This window comes from Rutidosis leptorrhynchoides, chromosome 10 (genome assembly GCF_046630445.1).
Source record: "Rutidosis leptorrhynchoides isolate AG116_Rl617_1_P2 chromosome 10, CSIRO_AGI_Rlap_v1, whole genome shotgun sequence".
Classification (NCBI taxonomy): Eukaryota; Viridiplantae; Streptophyta; class Magnoliopsida; order Asterales; family Asteraceae; genus Rutidosis; species Rutidosis leptorrhynchoides.
Window position 1 is genome coordinate 16,322,820 of NC_092342.1, and position 6,000 is coordinate 16,328,819.

Below are 6,000 nucleotides of genomic sequence, written 5' to 3' on the forward strand. Positions count from 1 at the left end.
TATCATCGTATGTTATCTCTACATCGAAATTGGACTCCTCCTGCACAGGCCCATGAGACTTTTGATTTTGTAATGGGCTTGGGCCTGGTGTATCACCATCCAAGTTTTGATTGGTCAAGTGAGATGTTATAGGGCCTAACATTTGTATCGACAGTATCTGGTGTCACCTTCTCTTTAGGTTTATTTTCTGCTGCCGAAAATGTACTTTGAAGATTCTTCTTCAGCTTATCAGATCTGTTTTTATCAAAGAAAACATTAGCTTTCAACTTTATAGGTCCAGTCTGTGCCTTTTTCACCAAAACTGTCCAAAGCACAATTAATAAAGTTAGGGTAATTGTTCAAAATACATTTTTTTTTAAGGCTTCAAACAAAATACATTTTTTTTAAAAAATTGTCTTTTTACACCATTCGGTAGACGGATTTCCGTCTACCACCTTTATCTGTCGTCTACTACAATTTTTACAAAGTAGTCGACGGTGAGATAAAGGTGGTAGACGAATTCCCGTCTACTGGCAGGGTTGGTAGACAGCGAGAACAAAGCAGTAGACAGACATTTACAAAGTAGTCGACCGTCTACTGCCTTGTTGTTGCTGTCTACTGCCTTGTTGTTGCTGTAGACAGACACTAACAAGGCAGTAGACAGCAACAACAAGGCAGTAGACAGTAACAACAAGGCAGAGACAGTCGACTACTTTGTAAATGTCTGTCTACTGCTTTGTTCTCGCTGTCTACTAACCCTGCCAGTAGACGGGAATCCGTCTACCACCTTTATCTCACCGTCGACTACTTTGTAAAAATGGTAGTAGACGACAGATAAAGGTGGTAGACGGAAGACACTGACAAGGCAGTAGACAGTAAGAACAAGGCAGTAGACAGCAACAACAAGGCAGTAGACGGTCGACTACTTTGTAAATGTCTGTCTACTGCTTTGTTCTCGCTGTCTACTAACCCTGCCAGTAGACGGGAATTCGTCTACCACCTTTATCTCACCGTCGACTACTTTGTAAAAATGGTAGTAGACGACAGATAAAGGTGGTAGACGAAAATCCGTCTACCGAATGGTGTAAAAAGACAATTTTTTTTAAAAAAATGTATTTTGTTTGAAGCCTTAAAAATAAAAAGTGTATTTTGAACAATTTCCCATAAAGTTATACGTCCTCTTTAAATAAAACCAATGTTCCTAGTTTTAATTCACTTCAAAACTAGCCGTTACTTTACTTCAATCTTTCTCTCCTGTTCTCCACTTTACTTCAAAAAAAGCTTCAATGGCAACAACATCCATCGAATTCCCATCTCAAGATCCCCTTTTTAAGGTCTGTTTTAAATCAAAGTTCGCATCTTTTTCCCTTTTAAACTACCCCGTTAATTTTGATCTGTCTAAGAAATAGGAATCGAGTAGTATCGTGGATTTGTCTCCGATGACTAGTCCGGTTTCAGAAAAGCAATTTTGGAGTGTTCTTCGAAATCGGATTGATTCACTGCTTGAAAACCAGAAAGATCAATCATTGGAAAATGGGTTTGAATTGAATTTTGTTGATTTGAAACATATTTTCGTGATTATAGTTTTTAGGGTTTTGAAATTTGGGCATTTTTTTTGTTTTAGAGTCATGAAGGGCTGAATCGGGCGAAACGATTGAAAGAAGATTCGTTGCTTTTGTTAAGGGGATCTGATTCTGTTTCTAGCTCACTTTCTCAGCTTTCTAATAATCTTGATAATGCACTTCAGGTAGCGTACTCAATTCTTGTAATTTCTGTTTTATATTTTGTCATTAACAAATGTTACTAAGAAAATGAGTCTGATTTATTGTTTTATCCTAAGTTTAAATAATTGAATCTGGGCTTTTACAAGGAAAATGAAATCTGCTGTTTCTTTATTTTGTTTGAATATAAACTTTGGAAAATCAGAATGTTTTCTTGTTAAATTACCTTTAGTTTAATGATTGATGTTGGGCTTTTGTAAGCAAAATAACCTGATTACTTGCACAAGTTATTTGGTATTTGTATAGAAATTGGTTACAGAGTTGATCATCTACATTTTTTCATGGCTAAGAAAAAGGTTGACTTTAGTTGAGAAACTTCATGACTTGATGTATTTATTACAAAAATGTTCCACCTTGAATATTTCATGTTATTTGTACAACTGTATAAGTACTTCATATGTTTAATGAATACAGTAATCCATTTAGCTATACAAAAAGACTCTCTCACAAAATAGGTATAACTGAATTCTGTTTGGTGCCGAAATGTATGAGTTAATTATCAATGCCTGTTGAATCAGATTATTAGTAGTAAACAAGTACTTTCGATTATTACTTGGTTTTTTTATTTATTGCTTCTTTCATAAGTTCATCTGATTTGTTTTTGTAACAAAATAAAAGGTGAACATTTCATTTTCATGTAAACGAGCTGTAATATGAAGTTAAAAGGTATGTTTCTAATTCAACAGGGGGCAAAAGATGTAGCTAGACCGCCAACAGATGTTCTTCACAACTTGTTACATCAAGCAAAAATAAATCAAAATTCATCAATTGAGAAACTAGCAAAGGAAGACAATGATCAGGGTTTAGATTATAACAAAAGAGGGATGAAAGGAAAGCTGGATCCTGAAGAAATGTCTGATCAAAATCGAGGGATGAACCGAAAGAGTTTGGGTAGCTCAATAGAGCCAAAAATGTAAGTAATTTGTTGTAATTAGAATTCTTGATTCTTGAAGACACATTTTATCTTTAGAAAATTTTCTCATGTTTTTTCTCTTTTTTTTTTCCTTATTTTTATTTTATTATATTCTAGATTGCTATATCCATGGCGAAAAGAGCAGGATTTTTAGTTAGAGAAATGATATTGAAGAAATCGGATCTTTGATTTATGCAAGAAAGATGTAGCATTCTTGAAGAAGAAGTCGGCTTCGGGATGGTTTTGTCAAAGGAGTTCCACCAAAGGAAGATGATGATCTGGTATGATACTGTAATGCATATACGTACCCTTGATAATAGTTGGCATTTTTGATAATTATAAAAAAAACTTAACCAAAAAACAATACTCAATCTCATGGGGTGATAATAAAAAGGGGTTGGCGAAGTTGGGTTAGATCTTGACTAAACAACACCATCTTTTTGGTTCGTTAAATCTTTCGAATAAAAACAACTTAGTAGGTATTTCATCTCATCTCAAACACATGCAGTTTATTACTTATTATATATGACAAATATAAAGGGTTTCCTATCTTTTCAACTAGCTGCATCCTGAATGGTACATGGATGAAGGAAGACACTCAAGTCAGACCGTAGCCGCAGCTAAATGTCCTACTCGCACATTGTACCCTTTGAAATTAATATCATCCGTATCAGTCTCTATTTCATCTACAAGCGTTCCTTCGTATGGACCATGTTTCTCCAGATAAGTTCTTTTATAACCCGAAGCTCTTTCCCCACTTCTTTATCCTTTTCACCATATTCTGTTTATCTTTGAATTCTATTCTATCATCGCTCCTGAACGCATGCTCAATTTTTTCCTCAACGTTTATAAGTCGACTGACCTCACTCATGAAGAAAGCACACTTTGTCAAATCATCATCTGTATCATCTCATGTTTTGGTTCCTGATAGTTGTCTCAGTTCAACGAGAAAGGTCCAATACGAAACGTGACCACCATCAAAATATCCATTATCGTATCAAGAACACCATCTTTTTGGTTCATTAAATCTTTCGAATAAAAACAACTTAGTAGGTATTTCATCTCATCTCAAACACATGCAGTTTATTACTTATTATATATGACAAATATAAAGGGTTTTCTATCTTTTCAACTAGCTGCATCCTGAATGGTACATGGATGAAGGAAGACACTCAAGTCAGACCGTAGCCGCAGCTAAATGTCCTACTCGCACATTGTACCCTTTGAAATTAATATCATCCGTATCCGTCTCTATTTCATCTACAAGCGTTCCTTCGTATGGACCATGTTTCTCCAGATAAGTTCTTTTATAACCCGAAGCTCTTTCCCCACTTCTTTATCCTTTTCACCATATTCTGTTTATCTTTGAATTCTATTCTATCATCGCTCCTGAACGCATGCTCAATTTTTTCCTCAACGTTTATAAGTCGACTGACCTCACTCATGAAGAAAGCACACTTTGTCAAATCATCATCTGTATCATCTCATGTTTTGGTTCCTGATAGTTGTCTCAGTGCAACGAGAAAGGTCCAATACGAAACGTGACCACCATCAAAATATCCATTATCGTATCAAGAACACCATCTTTTTGGTTCATTAAATCTTTCGAATAAAAACAACTTAGTAGGTATTTCATCTCATCTCAAACACATGCAGTTTATTACTTATTATATATGACAAATATAAAGGGTTTCCTATCTTTTCAACTAGCTGCATCCTGAATGGTACATGGATGAAGGAAGACACTCAAGTCAGACCGTAGCCGCAGCTAAATGGCCTACTCGCTCATTGTACCCTTTTGAAATTAATATCATCCGTATCCGTCTCTATTTCATCTACAAGCGTTCCTTCGTATGGACCATGTTTCTCCAGATAAGTTCTTTTATAACCCGAAGCTCTTTCCCCACTTCTTTATCCTTTTCACCATATTCTGTTTATCTTTGAATTCTATTCTATCATCGCTCCTGAACACATGCTCAATTTTTTCCTCAACGTTTATAAGTCGACTGACCTCACTCATGAAGAAAGCACACTTTATCAAATCATCATCTGTATCATCTTATGTTTTGGTTCCTGATAGTTGTCTCGGTGCAACGAGAAAGGTCCAATACGAAACGTGACCACCATCAAAATATCCATTATCGTATCAAGAACCAAAATCTAAAGTTTTAGGCTTTTTTGACACCCCGTCTGGTAATTCATACGTAGCAATGTCATCTATTACGAAATATACACCTTTAGAATTGACGAAACCCGCGAGATAATGTCTTTTGGTTTTATTAATAACGTAGTCAGCAAACACCCTTTCTCAACGATGTTAATCTGTAGAAGTTGGTCACTATCCACTATCTCAATTTGTGTCGATGATTCGCCTAAATAGATTTAAACACTTTGTGTAATCATCGGTTAAGACTTGCCAATGATTACGCAAAGTTTTTAGATCTATTTAGAGTAATCGTAGACGGAAAAAGAGATAATGACCAACTTCTACGGATTGGCATCGTTGAGAAGGGGTGTTTATTAACTACATTATTAATAAAACCAAAAGACATTTACCTCGTGGGTTTCGTCAATTCTAAAGGAGTATATTTCGTAGTAGATGACATTGATGCATATAAATTACCAAAAGGGGTGTCGGAAAACCCTAAAATTTTGGATTTTAGTTCTCGATATGATAATGGATATTTTGATGGTGGTCACATTTCGTATTGGACCTTTCTCGTTGCACTGAGACAACTATCAGTATTCAAAACAGGAGACGATACACATGATGATCTGATACAGTGTGCTTTCGTCATGAGTGAGGTCATTCGACTTAATAACGTTGAGGGCAAAATTTAGCATATGTTCACGAGCGATGATAGAATAGGATTCAAAGATGAACAGAATATGGTGAAATGGATGAAGAAGTGGGAAGAGCTTCAGGTTATAAAAGAACTTATCTGAAGAAACATGGTCCAAACGAAGGAACGCTTGTAAATGAATAGAGGCGGATACGGATGGTATTAATTTCAAAGGGATGAGCGAGTGTACTATGTTCATCTTACATATATGGAAGATTAGAGAGATGCGGTACTTTTTTTATCATCATTAATAGTCAAATGCAATTTAAACTTGTCCAGCCATTGGGGCTTTGCCTCAGTGGTCTAACGCCTTTGGGTGTTAGGTGAGTAGAGACCCGGGTTCGAGTCTCGCTTGCGCCAAGGGGGTTTTCCCCGCCTTAACCTGTGAGACCTCGGTCTCTCTACCCTCTGGTTACGGTCCGGTTTCCTCCTCTGACTGCGTGTGTGCTAACCACTAACCTGCGAAGCTAACGTGCCGTTCAAA

At 36.3% G+C, this 6,000-nt stretch overlaps 1 long non-coding RNA gene across 2 annotated transcripts; it reads left to right on the plus strand.

Moving 5' to 3' along the window:
* Positions 1 to 1,148: 1,148 nt before the first annotated feature.
* Positions 1,149 to 5,771, plus strand: LOC139872406 (uncharacterized). 2 transcript variants are annotated; one of them, XR_011767032.1, is made up of 6 exons: positions 1,149 to 1,516; positions 1,604 to 1,726; positions 2,447 to 2,673; positions 2,791 to 2,954; positions 3,236 to 4,300; positions 4,384 to 5,771. It is a non-coding gene; the product is annotated as an uncharacterized lncRNA (long non-coding RNA). The 2 variants fall into 2 exon arrangements; XR_011767031.1 differs by having other exon boundaries at positions 3,236 to 5,771.
* The last annotated feature ends 229 nt before the right edge of the window (positions 5,772 to 6,000 follow it).